At 39.7% G+C, this 19,011-nt stretch overlaps 1 long non-coding RNA gene across 6 annotated transcripts; it reads left to right on the forward strand.

The window, feature by feature from the left end:
• The first annotated feature begins 1,530 nt into the window (after positions 1-1,530).
• Positions 1,531-18,117, forward strand: LOC311529111. Of its 6 annotated transcripts, none has more exons than XR_014713767.1 (7): positions 1,531-1,671; positions 3,034-3,092; positions 4,754-6,854; positions 7,539-7,631; positions 9,079-9,217; positions 9,449-9,529; positions 17,880-18,117. It is a non-coding gene; the product is annotated as an uncharacterized lncRNA (long non-coding RNA). The 6 variants fall into 6 exon arrangements; XR_014713768.1 differs by having other exon boundaries at positions 1,532-1,671; positions 4,754-6,086; XR_014713769.1 differs by having other exon boundaries at positions 1,533-1,671; positions 4,754-4,999; positions 17,880-18,113.
• The last annotated feature ends 894 nt before the right edge of the window (positions 18,118-19,011 follow it).

The following is a 19,011-nucleotide window of genomic DNA, read 5'->3' on the forward strand; positions in this document are numbered from 1 at the left end:
TATGTTGAGGTTATCTAGCGCTCTCCCTGAGAACCCTCTTGGCAATGTCTTAGACCATAGCGGTGCGTACATGCGGTGCGCGTTTAGAAGTGATACTGCGCGCCCCCCAAACAAGCAGCGGTTCCTCCAACAGCAGTGATGTCCGACTACTTCATGCTCTGCCATACAGTGTCCCCCCCCCACCTCGCCCCATTTCAAACTCCATGGGACTGACAGAATGTGTCACCAGCAAAAGGTTTCCAGCCCCAGCAGGTCTCACTGAACTCGCGAAGGGAACATGTCTTCCCCCCCAGTTTGTTTTCTTGTGACGTTTAACTCTCTCGGATGCAGAGAGGGCGATGGGGTCTGGGGTTTGACAATCTTTTCCTTCCAGCAAGCCTGGCAAAGGATTCAGATCTCCAGGGTTTTTTTTATTGATTCCTCTCTCTGATCGCTGCTGCTGCTAATGCTCTTTATGAGTTATAAGAAGGCGATTTCTTCACCGAAAAGGGGCCTTTGACACGTGTGGCGTTTTGAAAACTGCTCACATAAAAACGTGATTAACCAAGGGTATTTTCCAGAGAAGGGAGCAAAGAATTGAACATCTGTGGCTGCAACATTTTGGGGTAGGGAGTTGCTTTCAGCACAGGGAACATCCGTGTGCACAGGTTATGAGGGGACTAAAAATCAATTTTTGCTATGGTTGCATTACAGTTTCCCTGCAGCTCTGAAAACCCTAGTAATTCTCCTAGAGCCGTGGTCCCCGTCCAACAACGCCGGACCATCAACTTTTGTGTGCGTGTGCTCGTGACAATGGCACGTATACAGAAATTCACACCGTTGCCACAAGAAAAAGAAATCCCCCCTCCCCGCTTACGTTTCATCTCCCGTCCTCACTCTGTGCATTCCTGCAGCGAAATACCTCTCGGTAAAGGATAATATTTTCTGTTTAAATGAATGCATCTGAAAACCTCTGGGTCAAAGGCTGCAAACGCGATCTTGCAGTGCAGAAGTTGTAAGTGATTTGCAGAAGCGCTGAAAATGTAAAAATCACCCCCCTTTTTACACCCTCCAGTCCTACGCGAACAACGAATGGGGAAGCAATTGCTGCAGGCACGAACACAGATGAATCATGTTGCAATGGTAGAGCCTGACACTTTCTAATGGTTAGGAAGAGGCGAAAGAAATAGGCAACAATGAAAGGACAGGGAGAGAAAGGAAAAAGGATAAAGGAGTAAAAAGAAGGCATAAGACGAGAACGTGAAAATAAAAAAGGAAAAATAGGAGAGAAAAGGGAGAAAGACGAGGACAAAGGAAAAGTAGAAAGGGAAAGAAAAAAGGACGGGAGAAAATATGAAAGGAGAGAGCAGCGTTCCTCTCTGTACCTGCGCTTGGTCCAGAGGCACCACGAGGGAGGACTACATTTCCCAAGCGCCCCTGTTCCTAGAAGTCCCAGCCAGTCCCCAGTCTCAATTCCTGATTGGTTAGTAGCTTCGGTTTCCTTTTTTCCATCGCCCTCTCATTAGTCCTTCCGGCTGTCACTCTCATGGGAAGGCGGAACGCGGCGCCGTTGCCGAGGAGTCCGGAAGCGGAGGGGGCATGCGGGCGCTAAGGGCCAATAGAGCCCGGCCCGGCCGCCTGTTTCCGCTGCGGGGCCGCGGCGCCGGCGCTGCCCGCCACCCTGGCCGAGAGGTGAGGAGCCGGGGTTCCTGCCGCGGAGCGACCCGGAACCGGGCGCCTCTTGGGGTCGGGGCTCCTTCGGCTGGCGGGCTGGGGGGGGGAGTCCGGCCTGGGCCGGGGCGGGCGGCGGCGGCCCCGCCCCAGGGAATCCCCGCGGGCCGCGGCCACTTGGCTGTCACCCCTTGCGTGGGCTAGGGGGCGCCCCAGGGGAGCGGGCGTGGCCCCGGCTGGCGGATGGAGAGCGCTGCCTGGGGGGCCCCCTGCGGCTGAGAGCGCCCGCGGAGCCCGGGTTGTCCCCGCAGCCCTTCGGGGCAGCTGCCCCCGCGCCTCGCCCTGGTGCGCTGGCCACTGTCAGCCCGGGGGGCTCTTTTCCGTCCCCGCCGTGACGGGTGGGCAAGCAGATCTGGTGCTTCGGCTGGTAACTATGCACGAGACTGTTGCAAAACGGATGGGGGGGGGGTTCCAAACCCCACCTCCAATGGTACTGGGGCAGGGAAGGGATCAGCAGCCATCCCCTTGGGATTGGCAGCCAGTCCTGGGCTAAACATAGCTTCTGGGGGAGCGAAAAAAAAAAAAAAAAAAAAGAGCCCCGTTTTCCCCTTGTGGTTCTTTTTATTATTCACTAATAACTTAAACCCACGTCTGTGAAAGCTTCCAAATTCGTATGCGGACAATCAAAGTACGTCTGTGTTTTGGAGGATTTAAGTCACATCTGTTGTCCCTTTTTGTGCTTGTGCACAGTTTTCTAGTATTCAGGAGCAAATAAATGAGGCTCCTATTTGTCTTAGGTTTTTGGAATAATTCATGCAATTATAAAAAATGACTTATTGAAATCCTGGTTAGATTAAATGCATCTCCTGGAATCTCTCAGGCACAATGCTGAGAAGACTGATATCTCTTCTATATATATGATCAGTATATAATGGGGCTTTAGCTTGTTTTTCTTTTTTTGTCTTGTTCCTTTCTCTTTTTCTTTTTTTCTTTTTTTAGTATTAAGCTGAGCTGTGCATGGTTGCCTCTTTAAACATTCATGTGGGTTTTGCCTGTGGTAACCATGAAGGTTTGTTAAAACCAGGTTCACACGCACTCTTACATACTCAATCCACACAGGTGTGCACTTTGATCAGTTTTCAGCTGCACAATGTCACTGGTATTTGTCACTGGGTTAATTTTAGCTATCGCTTTAAAGTGCTCTGTTCTTCTGTCCCTGTTCCCCCCCCCCCCCCCCGCCCCGAAAGAGCTTCTGTCATAATCTTCTGACAATACCCCTTGTTCAACGAGTAAGATATCATCTGGTAAAGTTTTATATGTTTAACATTCAGTTTATATGTGAGTAGAATGAGTAACCGTTCTTCCTTGCCAATTTATTTGTAGAGAGAAGCAGAAGTTTTAACTGCCTTCTTTCCTGTGTATCTGACTTTTTTGAGGAGGAGGTAAGGTTAATGTCATGTAAAATTATCCTCTTAATTTTTGACATTCTGTTAAAGTAACATTTTTTTTTCCAAATTGCGCTGAGTTTACGCCCAATTTCATGTACTGTTGTATAATACCAGGGTTGATTAATGAAATGTAGCAAGAGAGGGCTTATGCCATCATGAACGTGTCTATCAAATAGACATCCTCACTACATTATTCCACTGTTATATTCCTTGCAGTTTTAAAAGAATTGGAGATAATTCTTCAAGATATTGGAACATTTAGTTTATGGTTCCATTGCTGTGGTTGTCACCTTCACTTTATGTCAAGTTTGAGACTCATTTCTTAAAGATGTCTCTATTTTCTGCTTTATTTGCACATTAATAGCTCTACTGATTTACTAGTCACTTTCCTATCATAGAAGTATATTCAAATAGGAAAGCCTAAGATTAATCTGCTTTACAGGACTGTTCAGCTCTTTGATTCAAGGGAAATATGAAGTTGATTCTAAGGCTATTTTTTTTTGCTTTAATGGTTATATTAACAAACATTGGATTAACTTTTCCCTTAACAGCCTTGATGGTGCATATGCTTCCTCTTTATGCATTGATTGTAATTAGTAGCTTTTGAATTTATGGGTCTGTTATCTTGTTGCTTTTTATTTTATGTCAGCAAAGCTGTTTTAATGCAATTTTATTTCTTTAAAATCTTGTAGCTTGTACCTTATACATTTCTGAGAAACTAGGCTGTCAACAGTACCTTCTGTTATATTAGCATTTAAATCTTAGTTAACGATGGGTAGGATTTACAGGCTTAGTCTGCACCCTTCATTTTATTTAAACTGAGAATTTAAAACTATCTGTACAGAGAATCAAAACTGCTCTTTTTTGTGTGACATGTAGTGTGAGGGACTGATGCTGCAAACCTTTATAAACAATTCTTGCTGTCTTTTGTAGTCCCATTGACTCCAATGGGATTATTGGCATGAGTGAGGGTTTGGAAGATCAGACCTGAAGTGACTGCATAGAATTTTATGACACAAATGTAGCAGCAGTTGAATTTACATATTTGTTTCTATACCATGGTTTCATTTGGCTAATTTCATTTAAAATGTGCAAACATATGGTGTACTGATAAAGTAGTAAATAAAACAAAGTTTATGAATGTGTATTAGGGACTAGCTGCGGTTTTTCAAGAAAACATTTTGAAATTAGAGCAGTAAACAGCATACTTCAAAACCATAGCGCTAATAGTTTATAAATACAAAAGATGTACTCTGGTGACTTTTTTCGTATATGAAGGTAAAAAATGGGAATCTTGGATGATATATGTCTTAACAGACTTACTCTAATAATTACTTTCAGTTTGAAATTTAAAATCCAATGCTCCTATTTCTATTACAGTCTTTAAAGATTTAATCATTCTTGAGTGTGTGCTTGTGTGTGAAGAGAGAGTGAGCTAAAACTAGCACGAGGAAAGGCAACAGATTGCTTCTGTCATATGATTTTGTTGGTTTTTTTTAAGCGTACTTAAAAGATTATGATTGATAAAGCTGTCTTGCCAAAGAATGCCGTCACAGGTGTTCATCATTATCTTAATTAAGATCCTGAGAAAATGTCGTCTTTTGGCATGAATTATGAAAGGAGATGTGATTTTTGATTTTTTTTTTTTTTTGCAGGGGTGGAGGAAGAGGAAGACTCCAATGTTTATAAAACCTTTTATGATGTTTCTCTACCAGATTATTTGACTTTAGGTGTTCACTGACTAACTACAAAATAAAATCTTGATGTGCAAACTGCTACTGGGAGGATATAGCTATAGAACGTCAAAGGGAGAGAGGGCTTTTTTAGAAGCATATTTGTTTATGAAATCTAAACTTCAAAATTTAACAAGCAAGAAAATACTAGAAAATTTATTTCTCTGGGTAAGAGAGGATGATGATAAGGGAGGAAAAATGGCTTGGCATGTTTGTTAAAAATAATAAAAAGTATTGGGACTCCCAGATAATACCCCTCCCTTTAAAAAAAAACACACACACACACAGTAGGTTTGCTGTGATTTTAAAGTATTTATTTAAAAAAATAGGATTTTTCCTGCCCCTTCCCCCTCCCTCCTGTTATGCCTATCATTCTCATTTTCAAAATTCCATGGAAATGAAATTGATTAGTGCAGAAAAGGGGGAAATTATGTTCTGCTACTTTAAAGCAATACGTTATTAGCAAAATAATGCACCAAAACCACTGGCAGAAGTTGCAGCAGAAAAAGTAGAGTGCTTACTCACAAGTAGTTTTTCCTCATGTGAGTAGCTCTGTTGGCTTCCAAAGGATAACTTACATGAGTAAGGCTTGCAGAATCTGTACTTAAGACTGAAACTATCTATGCTAAATGGTTTGTTATACATAAGGGCTCTCTAGGATGTGTCCTTAACTCCTTCAATGTTGTTCTTCCTGAATTGACTTGGTCTGAATATCCATTTGTTAACTCACTCGGTTGCTCGTAATCATGGAGATTTAAGAGATAATTCATAGATAAATAGATGGAAGCCCTGTCCAGTTTCTGCCTGCCTCTTGCCTAACCTTCAGATGTTATGTAGTTCAGAATGTTGTTTTTTTCCCTTCTCCCGTCAGCAATATTTTATACGTCAACTTTTTGTCTCATAGAAAATAATCTGTGGATATAAATTTTAGTAACTTTTGATGAACTCATATAAGCTCTAATTTTACAGTGTACAGGACAAAACCATATATTTATTTTAAATACTTTGAGCATATTCTCCTTTATTGGGGGCTAAAATTGCATTTATATAACTAGAAATATCTTGCTATTGTGGGTGAACTTGGAACTTTATTTGTTTTCTTGTATGTTCACATAATTTACATAAATGGTGCTATCTGCTTAAATTTGTTGGCTTGATATAAAGTTAATATGTCTTCAGAGATTATCTTCCTTTCCATATATACATTTAGTTCCTGTTGAGTTCAGTGCAAGTATGGAGAGAACTTCCCTTAATGGTAATGTTCAACATGAATGAAAGTTTTTTACTTTCTCAGTCAATCGGTGTCTGCACTTAGACTGAGCCCCTAATCTAATTTCAGTTCAGTCCACATTTGAAAGACAATGCACAATGCTGTTTGCTAGTGTTTTGGCCAAAATTCGAAGGACAGCGGAGCACCTGTGTCTCCCATTGACACTAATGACTTCTAGCAGGAGTCACAGGTACTCCGTATCTCTCAGGATTGAGCCAAATTTTCTCTGCAGCTATACCTATATGGCTCAATTCATGTCACTGCGGATTTATGGGTGTATTTGAAGGTAGAATCTGGTCGTGTGTGTGTGTAATAGATGTCTGATTTACAGAATTTGATCTTAATAACAATGTAATGTTCAAAAAGTGGTTGTATTTTACTTTCATCATGATTTTTTTTCATATTTATCAACCTTATTTTATTGAAATGTAATAGAGAGTACCTGTTTGTGTGGAAGATCAACTATATCTCTTGCCTAGAAACTTCAGGGAGACATTATTAGTTTCAAACATGAAGAACTCTTTTTAACAGCTGTTAATTCTGTAATTTTTAACTCTAAGTATTTCTAGTTTCTAATCTGTAATGTGACTAGTGGAAACATAGCCAATAGAAAGTCATCAATTCTTGCAGTTGTTTCCTGCACCTTAACTGTATGTGTTCATGTGATATCTTCATTTGTTGCTATAATAATACTTGTCTTACAAAGAAAAGCTAGCTGAGTGAGTCATATCAAGGTGATTACAATAGATCTAGGTAAGAATTTCTCTTCTGCATAAAAAGATTACAGCTGATGATTCTCACTCCTTCTGCCCCTCTCATTTCTCCCCTCCCTTCCCAAGCAGTTAATTTTCTTCCTGGCTTCCTCTTTCTCATAAGTGCAATATTCAGCCTCTCCCATAGATAAGCATGTAACTTCTACAGTGTTCATAGGCATTCCTGTCACAGATAGTGAATTCTGAGGTTATTTCTGAAGTATTCTCTGTTGGCATCTACAAAAGTCGTCTCCGTTCTCTTCACACTGTATTCTTTATAGACTAACGTATAGTGTAGTATTTGGGTGTTCTGTTTCCAGTTACACTGTGTTAGTTTCCCTGAGATCTTCTTTCATATCCTGTAACAAAGTAGCAAATTCCAGATTGCCATGTACTGGGATAGAATAGCTACAGAAATGGCAGCTACTGTAAAGCCAAGAACTAACATTGTAGCTTGCACTATAAATAAAATGGGTTGTGACTCTTGCCGTATTGGAGTTGCACTAAATAATGCTACAGTGCTGTTTATGACCGGTTTCAATGGATAATATGCAGCTATAAAACCTGTTTGAAGTTTTTATTAAGAATACTCTGTCATTCTTAAAAAAAAAAATGCCTAGCTCTTCTTTATAATAATAACCGTGCAGGAATGACTTCATTTATGCCGACTTCCTGTTTGTTACAGGGAAGAACTTTCTTTATCTCTCTGAGATGCTGTTTACTTTAGATTACTTGAGAGTCCCTTTGGAAGGAGACGGCTCAGTCAGTTTGATATTTTGTAAGTTCTTTTTCTTATCTGCTTTTCAATAGATAGATCAACAACTAGCTCAATTTAAATTATTTAAAGCAAGAAGTTCGGACACTTTGTGGTATAACTTGTTCCATTAGCTCTTTGATTAAGCCTTAAAAACCACCAGGAGACCAGGCATTCAATAATATGGGATTGCAAAATGATCTAGGAGTTTCTGAATTGACTGTTTTGGGAGACATCTGTGAGAGGCTGTCGGGTAGCTAACTGGGGACTGTACATTCTATTTCTGGCTCTGCCATTGACATATCATGTGACTTTGAATCAGTCCCTTAATCTCTTTTCCTCAGTTTTACCCATAAGGAATGTTGTGAAAGTTCTTTAAAATCTTAAAAAGAAAAGGAGTACTTGTGGCAGCTTAGAGACTAACCAATTTATTTGAGCATAAGCTTTCGTGAGCTACAGCTCACTTCATTGGATGCATACTGGGGGAGGAGAAGAAAGTATGCATCCGATGAAGTGAGCTGTAGCTCATGAAAGCTTATGCTCAAATAAATTAGTCTCTAAGGTGCCACAAGTACTCCTTTTCTTTTTGCGAATACAGACTAACATGGCTGTTACTCTGAAACCTTTAAAATCTTCAAATCCGGGTTGCTACCATATAGAAATGCATATTATTTGTTAGACTCTTTTTACTGAGCAAATGCTATATTTTTGGCTAATACTGATGCAGGAGTCAAGCAAGATGTAATTCCAAGACTCAAAGTGTATGAATACAAGTTTAACACCAAAATAGGTGATGTGATTTAGCCCCCCACCCCCCATATGCACCACATGTATACTGTGCTGTTTAACAGAGGATGCTCAGTCCTATGTATGTACTAATAAAATGTAGTGGTATCTTACACAGTACATCTTTGGATGTGAAAGCAAACCAAATAAATGGAAGATGGGTGAAGAGACTGGAATATGCATTGTTTGCATACACGTGTTGTGTTACCAAGGGAAACAGCGTCCTTTAAGTGGCAACAAGATTACCCTTTCCCCCCCACCCCCTCCAAAAAAAAATCTGTTCTCCAGCTCGGTAGAGTGCAGACAAGAGTAAAAGCAGCAAGATCCCCAACAAGAAAGTTGATTCCAGCAGCCCATCCTACCAAGGGTGTCTGAATATAGGAAGAGGCCCCACACAAAGCCAGAATGCATGCTTGCCTTGCAGCTGTCTTTAATCCTATTAAATCTTATTAAAAAGTAATGGTGAGTGTTTTGTTTGTGCACATAATATTCACATAAATAAGATTTGTCCATCACACTGGTACTTTTTGCTGTTGGTGCTGGGTTACCTCTCACTTTCATATAATACAAAGGAAGTTAATATCTTTTGATGCAGAAAGTTTGAGTTGATTTGGGGTTTGTAGTGATGTGTAGAGGAGGTAACTTTTATTGTTGGTAAGTTAACAACTTCGTTTTTCTTTTTCAGACAAGCAAAGTGAGACTGATCTAAGGAAGACTGAAGAATGGAGAAACTGTTTTGGAGGGAGCTAATTAAGCCATATCTGTTCCAGAGATGTTCTCTTCTTTGCTTCCAAATACCTGAGAGATTTCATAAGATTCAGTAGGTAGGGTACTGCTAACATGACAATTATTTTAGACCTCTTTTACTACATAAGTGTAATAGTAGTGCACTATAGTAATATTCCAAGAGCAGCTGAGGTTGCATTTAAAATGTGTATTTGTACTGATATCCATGACGTTTGAAAATCAGAATTACAAGTAAAATAAATAGATGAAGAATTTGGGTGGTGAAGGAAAAACTAATCTGTAAATAAAACTGCTGTTTTCTCTTCTAGGTCCTTCCATCAATGATATTTCCTCCCTGTGCCAAGGGGGGATACGAAGAAGAAAATGATCACAAGATTTAAAAGATGGAGGTAATTCTTCTTCCTTATCAAATGACTTCATTTTTCCTCCCCCTGTCCCCCCAGCAATCCCAAGTCTTCGTAATATTTTAAGGTCTTGTCCAGCAGCAAACAGCATCTGTGGGACAGACCCATGGAAGCCCTATAAACATCCCAGGCTATGCAGCACCATACGCTGCTCTCTCTTGAGGGTTTACTCCACTCAAGGAGCAGTTGTGTAATGCCAAGCATTATGCAACCTCCTGTGACCTCTCCCTTTCCAAGGATAGAACCTTTGAACCTTTCCAACTGTAGCTTTTGGGAATCTGTACTTGGCAAAATACTGTAAAATGTATTTTAGGAAAGAATCCTACATTTCAGAGAGATGTGACTGGGTGACCTAATAATGACAGTAATTAGTATTTAGTTTTTGTTTACAAAGGAGAAGTGTCATTATCCCCCTTTTACAAATGGAGAAACTCGCCCGCACACAAAAATCTGTTCCATCTATTGCTTCTGTGATTCTTGACCCACCCTAATCGGGTGACTGTTGTATGTGAAATGACAGTCTGATGTAGGGGAGTGATGTTGGGGAAGTATCAACATGTTGAACACGGGGTGCCTCTTCTCCCTGTCCAAATGATTTAATGAGCTAGGGAGAGTCTTCCCTTAGCAAGTGTTAGTTGGCCAGCAAAGACATTTAAAAGGGCTGAGCAACCTGAAGGTGTCTTTATCCGATAGCTTCATTCTAGATCTCATCCAGGGATATAGAGGAGACCAGGTTAGTGAGGACATGCAGCCCATTCACATGGCGCTCTCCTCCCTGTCAGTGATTTCTTTCCTTTCTGGCCTTACACAACAATTATCCTTTCCCCTGGATAAGTAGATTCACTTCACAGCCAGCATTTGCAGTTTTCCTGGACTTGTGCAGTCTCTAAGGCCTTAACTATTTCTTCTGGACCAGGCTTTTAGTAATTTTCTTGCTGGACGCATCTTAACTCTTTTTTTATCTTTTTTCAATAAGTTTATTTTGCTACAAACAAAAAATGTTCAATTTGTATCAGTAAAGAACCTGCCTTAAGATACAGTATTGCTATGGGGTAGAGAGACTTAAATCTTTCTTTAAAGTATAATTACATGCCAATAATCTTACCTAGGTTTAAATTATGCCCTAATATTATAAAATATTTATAATTGAGAAAAAGATGCATTTTTCCTACCCGCAGGCAAATATCTGCCTTTTTGACTTTGTCAGTTTTTTGTTTGAGAGAAATGTAAATAAAAATGCTCACGAATAGGAATCTGGCTATGGTTGAAATGAATTCTGTGCTAATAAGCCCTATACATGGTGATCCTCCTGACCACCTTAGTGAATTAGTTTCTTAATCTTTAGACTCCAAAGCAAAATTTGCCTTGAGCAAGTGGGAATTCTGTCTGGGCAAGGTTCCTGTTTGCTGCAACTAATCTCCAATGCCTCCATTAACATCCACATAAGTGTCTCAAACATTTCAGCATGTCAAGAAATGAAGCCTTTAGAAGAGAAGAATGAATGAGCAAATTATTTGTCAGATATTAGCATCCCTCTTTAAAATAGGTTAGTTTAGTTTCACTTTTACACAAATGATTCACACTTACAAAGATCAGTTTATAGCTCTTTGACTGCATAGCAGTTAATTCTTATGTATAAATTGATCAAATGTAATTCCATATATAATAATCTCTGAATGCTATATCTATATCTAATTTATGCAGGTTATTACTTTTTTGGTACTCTACATCGATTAACCACACTAAAGTTGAGTTGTAAACTTACTCTATTTCAACTTTAAATTTTCATTAGCTGGTGGACAGACACTGAAATGTATTGTTCATAACGAGATACAGGTGCTATGGATAATTTTCCTTTCTAATTCTCTAATGAAACACCTTGAGAGAGTGAAAATGAAGATGGGGAAATATTTTTGGCAATACTATTGGCTAAATACTAATACCCTATTTGTTGGTTTATGTTAAAAACTAGCTTTAGTTCCTTTTAATGCTCATTCGATCTTCAGAGGCTAATTTATAGTGAATATGTGGAAGATCAACATTGATTAGCTCAGAGTTTCTGTATGGAGGCAAGCATAGCTCTTCTATCTTTGAAATTTACTAACGCAGCAACCATTTAAATTAAATGTTTGCTTACATAACAGCGATGGCATTTTCTCCTCCTCTTCCTTCTGGTTTTGTCCAACTGGATGTTCTGAGCGGCAGTTCCAGCGACTGCTAAGTGTTTAAATGATGACACCGTTATGTGAAGTGATTTTGAAATGAGAGATTCCAGCTAAGAATTACATCTGCTCTCATCTCCTTCAAATCATACTCTCTGGCTGTGCAGATTATGATTGATTTGTTTGTGACAGATTGCAGGAAACAGTCATTGATTTTCTCAGTATTTTACCTTAAAATTATTTACAGTTGTAACCATAGGGAGGTATTTCCATAGGCTGTCAGCCCCTGAAAGACTGGGATAATATTCCCTGTTCCCTGACAAGACAAATTACCTGTAATGAGTGCAGTAGCTGAAGGGTATACTTTTATTTTAAAATATGTCAATAACCCCAGTGACTAAACGAATATTGATTCAGCATAATGAAGCCTGAGTAATGTGAAAATGAGCTCTTCAAGGAGCATGGTAAAGACTTTCTTTTTAGCTTGTAGCGAGAAGCTTTCGTTCTTTACATTAGCTGGTTGAAAATGCACAGTCTCATAAACAACTCATTCTTAAACAGTAATACAATGCAGCCTAACAAAGCTAAAGAACTTTTTTTTTTAAACCAACTCCTTTCCTTCTATTTAAAGAATACGGCAGATCAGACAATTGTTTAATGCATATTATGGAGTGAGGTAGAGAAACTATAGATATCAATGTCTTTCACAAAAATATTATTCAGCTAGCCTATTGGCATTCTTAAATGTGTTCCACAAATGTTAAGCATGGACATGCATCAAAATAAAGTTGTAATTTTAATTTGATCTTTCCTTATCTCCCTGGACATACTGATGTTTATTCTGTAAGCTGAATCCTCTAACAACCTAAAAAGATGGTTTTATCAGCCTCTGTTCAATGTCATAAATCTTAGTTACCATGATGAATGTTTTTTGTACCTTGTAGCCTTACATGCCTCTTACCAAATGAGAATCTTCAATTGATATTTCTTTAAATTTAAATGTAATTTATGCAGTATTATAGGCGTGTCTAGCATCTTGTATATGCGTGAGATATGATCCCTGCCATAAAGACCTTTAGGTGCAGATTTTTGTATTACAGTTTGTGTTGATCCCATGATGGAATGATTTTTTTAATAAATATCCAACTTTTATTTGAGTATATGTACTGTGTGTGGAAGGCTGAATAACGGTGTATATATGTGCAAGTAATTTGTGTGTGTGTGTAGGGCTTCACTTGTATCGGTATGGGTCTGTATCATGTTTAGGATCATCACAAATAATATTGTTTAGAATCATCTAGTGAATCTGTAATGGTGGGCTTATAGGTAGGGTGACCAGACAGCAAGTGTGAAAAATCAGAATGGGGTGGAGGGTAATAGGCGCCTATATAAGAAAGGCCCAAATATCCGACTGTCCCTATAAAATTGGGACATCTGGTCACCCTACTTATAGGTAATGTCTAAACAAATGCAGATTGCAGTTTAGTTCAATTAGTGTGTCAGACTCTTGGCAGGAAGATGTTTTCCTATCTTTATGAAGGTGAAAGAAAATTCTTCCAATATTGCACGGGAGAATTTTGTAATCTCTTGGGGTTAAATGCAGTCATGGAAAATGAGGTGCACATTCCATTTTTGGTTTCACTGAGCAAACTGAAGCAGGATGTGATACGAGCTACATCTGTTAGTTTGCTAGGGGCTGGGCTTTGTGCTTGGAAACTTGACTATCTGTAAAAATAGTTGAGAGGGGGTAAATACAATTGCAGAAGCAGAATGACAGTAAAAGTCAAGAGAATCTGGAACTGTGAGACCATGGCTGGACTATTTGACCTCAAATTGCCCTGGGAGTGTTTTTAAGGTGTCCCAAATTCTCTCCACATCTGCTTAGCCACATCATCCTTTCCTGAGTGACAGTGCATGAGCTCTGTCCAGTGGCTCCAGCAGGGGGCATGGCAAAGAGGAAGTTTCTTCATTCGGAAATAAACAAATGTGTGCTCTGCCTGAAAATCTGTGCGGCTTGTTTCAAGGTAGGCAGTAGCTCTGGCCCTGCTGTCTACGCCCAAGATAACCCACTCGGCAAATGCCTGGTTACCTGGAACTCTAGGCCAGGCCCACGTATAATGTTTGCCACCGAAGTCACTGAGTCCATATTGCCATGGGGACCGTAACTGGAGAGCTTGAGACTATCCAGCACCTTTGCCTACTTCATGGTGTTTATGCTAGAGACTTTTGGTTGTTGTAGATGATGTCCAAGTACTTGATTTATATTTCCTTTTCAGCATATTACATGATTTCCAGGTGATTGATGGAAATGTTTTTTCTTAATCTGATCAGTTAGAGCTCTGTCAGCATTTTAGGACCTAAAATGCTGACAATTTTATATTGCTCTCCTAAATTTCAGCTCAGCTTTGTGAGAGCTAAACTTAAGAAAAGGTGGAAGAACAAAGCAGTGCACATGGAACAAAACCTTGAGAAAGGAAGAAAACAGGTCAAGACGTAGTGGAAAGAGGTGTAGGGATGTGTCTCTGTTCTGCCTGTCAGTGGTCAGTAGCAAAGAAGGAAGGAAACTAGGCAAGGGGATCATCTCTATATGAGCACCTAAGTTGTTTATTTTGAGGTTCATATAGGGGCTGACCAGTGGAAAGAAGCTATTTGTTTCAACAGGTGTTGGTTCAAACCCTTAGTGTGCTTTTCGTAACTGGCAGGTTCTGAGATACTACAGTGGTGAGCATGGTATCAGACCTTACAGAAGCATTACCTACCTCCAAAACGTGCTGAATTTCTAGATTCTTCATCAGTCTTTTTTTCAAACGGTTACTTGAAGTTATCTAGGAGGAGAGGTGCCCAAACTTACTTTTGGGCTTAATAAACCAAGGTGTACACTAAGATAGTTAGCACGCATGCACAAGGCTTTTGGTTAGCTACTTAACCAAACTGCACAGTTGAGTGTGTTTGTCTTCTACAAGAAGGATGTGGATAAATTGGAGAGAGTCCAGCGAAGGGCAACAAAAATGATTAGGGGTCTGGAACACATGACTTATGAGGAGAGGCTGAGGGAGCTGGGATTGTTTAGCCTGCAGAAGAGAAGAATGAGGGGGGATTTGATAGCTGCTTTCAACTACCTAAAAGGGGGTTCCAAAGAGGATGGCTCTAGACTGTTCTCAATGGTAGCAGATGACAGAACGAGGAGTAATGGTCTCAAGTTGCAGTGGGGGAGGTTTAGATTGGATATTAGGAAAACTTTTTCACTAAGAGGGTGGTAAAACACTGGAATGCGTTACCTAGGGAGGTGGTAGAATCTCCTTCCTTAGAGGTTTTTAAGGTCAGGCTTGACAAAGCCCTGGCTGGGATGATTTAACTGGGAATTGGTCCTGCTTCGAGCAGGGGGTTGGACTAGATGACCTTCTGGGGTCCCTTCCAACCCTGATATTCTATGATTCTAAGAGTGCATGGATATAAAATTCCTGAGGTGTTCTTGAAATGGTAGTGTATCCAGTTGAAATACAGGGTGTACTGATTTCTTGAGGTGGAATGTTTGCGTCCAAAGTTGATGATCTATTTGTGCAAATCTAAATGGAAAACGTGGCCACTTGAATTTTTAAGTATGGTCTTGCTCAACTTTCATTGCCCAATTTGTCTCTTTCCATCACTCCCCCCCCTCCAAATCTATACATATGCAGTAATAACACAGACCCCAGAAATTGAAAAAAGCAATTTTATTACGAAAATAAAAGTAAAAACTATAGCTGCCTCGTGGTGGGCCATATGAGAAAGGACCTAGCCCCAATTAATAAAAATGCACATTAGACACGTGGCTGTATTTCTTCTGTCTGTAAGCTCAAAGAAGAGGAATATGTGCTGTAAAAGTTTTTCCATTCAATTAGTTAGAAGTACAGGCTCAGGGCTAATGTGATAAAGCACATGTGAAGAATGGATCCACTTCCCATCAAGAACCATAGCCCCCAAATCCACTCCAGCCTCCTTCTCCCCCTGCCAATCTATGCGGTGTCTGCTGTCATTGAAACATTCTCTTCTGTGTACAGCAGTCATATCCATATAGGACCTTCTTGCCCAGGATAGGAACTCACTTGATTTCTACCTTCAGAATAAGTGCATGCTGGGGAGGGAGAAAAAGGGGAAGGAGTAAGGAGAAGATGAAAGGGTGATTTCTTTGGGGGAGGAGAAAGCACAGTTAAAAAAAAAAAAATCACAGCAAGCAAAAGTTAATGTATAATTTCTAAATAACTTTGCCCTGGAGGTGATATCTTGTGGCTTTCATCTAATCAGACCCTCAGCCCAAAGCAGTTTGGAGAGCTCTCCTATAATAGATGATGCATTATGGAGAGCTCATTGTTTATGCAGCAGCACCATGCTATGCAGACTTATTGTAAGCTCCTGGGCCAGGGTTTGCATCGTCCCATCTCATACTGTGTTGTGGTGTCATATGTGCATGGGACAGGAGAGGTCGTGCTTTCTATGTAAACCATATAGCTTTCAACAAATTGTGTATTGTATTTGATAATTAAGGGCTAATGGTTAATATCAGATGAATTTAAAAACTGATTGATTAAATCTCTTCCTGAAATGTAAAGCAAAGTACGAAAGTCAATGTCGCTTCACACTGAAACACGGGAGACGACCTTAAAAGAATACACCAAAGCTCTATGATGCTCAAAGATTCCAACCCGACCATACTGGCTAAAAGTTCATGAAAGGTTTAATACATGAATGTCTAGGATGAGGGAAATAGGGAAGCTGTAGGAGAGAAACAGAGAAACTACATGTGAATTGATTTGTAAGTATTTTGCCTTTTAAATGCTTGGGAAGAAGATGATAGAGTGCACTTTGCTTCTCTTTAAAGACCCACCCAGTTGTTCCTTTTTTCTTGTTTGTAAAAGAAAATTTAACTTTTTAATGTAAAGCTTCATTCCCAAAGTAAAATGTCCTTGGGCTGGTGGCAACAGCTGGAGCTACATGCTTCATGAATAATTCAGAAACAAGGGTAGCTTTTTTTTGTCTTCTGCATCTTTATTATGTGCACTCGTTTAATTTTAGATATGGTACACTTTTTTCATTCATTTGATTTATTGATTGCACTGACCTGTCATATTTATTTTGATGTCCCTTTTAAGGAGCATATGGTCCTTCTCTTAGTTAAGCTGCTCTTTGTGAAAGAGGATGTAATTGCTACCCAAAAAGACAACTAACTTCCTGCCTGAATGAAGATCCTTTCTCCCTATAGTCACATAAATAGGCTGCTGGAAAGCAGTAGCAGAAACCCTATACATTGGGTCAGCACAGTGAATAAATAGGTGCATGGCCTAGTGGAAGGTGGGAGAAATGATGATGAAATCCATTTGCTTTGTGGTGGTCTCTCTTGCCTTCCTCCAACTTCAGCTGGCATTAACTTGCAATGTATGTGAGGAGACTGCAGAGTGCAGAAGATGGCAACGGTTGCAACAGAGTGTGAGCAGATCTTAGCAGTGAAATAAAATAGCAGCTATGATGGTGATGCCCCTTTCACAATAGGATAGTGATATTGGTCTCTTTTTGTATGCTTGAAAGTCAGGTGGTAGTGCGTTAGATCTTCTAGGGATGCATTGCAATTGTCCTCGTTATGCAAGGTTCAAGTCTTTTCTTTGACCATTCCTTGTCCTCCTTTCCTCCTAGATACATTGCTTGCTCAGCCAGCTGATGTGATGATCTTTTTGGAGGACTTGCTGCATTAGCTCTCTTCCTTTCTAGTTCTGTCAAACTTTAGCCCATCTCATTTGCAGTCATATTTGTGGGAAGGGAGGATATTTTTCTCGAAGAGAAATATAATAGTGTTGAGTTCAAGTATGCGCAGCAAGTAATAAACTACATGTTAATATGTAATCTCTGATTTCTGTCTGCTAATATGCTGATTTGTATTAGCAATTTATAGTAGGTCGTTAATAGGACTGTGTCAATGTTACCTTTTTATATGAGCTGTTAACCTGATAGGATGCAATCACTGCAACATTTTCACAGCATAAGATGTAATATAACAGTGAGCAGTGATTTGTATGAAGCCGGTTGTGCATTGTGTTGATGCTGGTAGCAGAAGGAACCTAATTAAGTGCCATTAGTGAAATACAATAGCTAGAAATGGTGGATGGGAATGATAACTGTTTATAAAATTGTTTCTTTTCTAGATCCTGCCATCAATGACTGAGCCTCCCTGAAATCTTCCTTATCAGTTACTGTCCAGATGAGAAGGATAACAGAAAGGAGGAGTTTTAAGTGGTTTTAATGATAGTTAATTTCACCTATTTATCAAATGACAGTCATTCTTAAAACTCTTCAATTGTTGTAGAAAAGGACACTTCTTTGGAAACTGTTTTTGTAACATTTACTATTTTGTAAACAAAGTCACAGATTTTTTTTTGTATATAAAATGAATGATCATCATGATAAACTTGTCTAAAACTTTTATTTTTGAAATTTCTTATGGTGTACTCTACTCATTTGTTAGAATGGGCGGTGAATGTCATGTGAGAAAGTGTTTCTTGCCAGAGTCCTCTTATGCAACAGAATACTTACTCTTATGACACTCATAATTATCTAAATTACTGTTGCCTCAGCCTCCTGCAACAATAAATTGCAGACCTTTCTCTTAAGAATTTCAGATAGAAATATGCAGTGAATAGGGTTTTGTCTTCCTCCTCTTTTGACTGACACATTCTTCCTTTGATCAAAGCTCTTTCAGTCTCCAAAAAGAGAGACAAAGAAAAAGGTACCTTACAAGTTCTTCACTTTTCTGTACCAATAAGAGTGACTCTTGGGTTTTTCTAGTATGAAGATTGCCCAGGTTCAAATATTTGAAGGAAAGATAGACACTGTTAGGTGTTTCTGTGTGACCATGACTAAGTGCAAGTGTTAGCTCCTTGTTTATGTGCATCTTCGCTTCATACCAACCCCATCCATTCCAGGCCTGGGTTTACTAGGCCTACTTGACTCTAATAGAACCTAAGGTACTGTACTCCCTCCTCTAGCCCTGTGAACAGGTAGGTGATGTTAACTTACATTGACTGCAGTAGACTAGCATCCTCTTGGCGAGATACAACGTAACCCCCTTCACATGTCTTCCTTAGGCTCAGGCTGGTTTCAGAGGTGATGTGTAAAGGGAATATAAGTTCCACATCTGGAAGTGGGTGAGAGCCTAAGTTAAGTTAGACATGCTCAGGGGGCTGGAGGGGGGTGTAAACTGTACCCATTTCAATTTGCCTCTGGACATGTCCCTTGACAGTTGGTCTTGCCAAAGTGGGTATGACACAGATGATGTCT

This window comes from Lepidochelys olivacea (assembly GCF_965140295.1).
Source record: "Lepidochelys olivacea isolate rLepOli2 genome assembly, chromosome: 12".
NCBI classification, from domain to species: domain Eukaryota; kingdom Metazoa; phylum Chordata; order Testudines; family Cheloniidae; genus Lepidochelys; species Lepidochelys olivacea.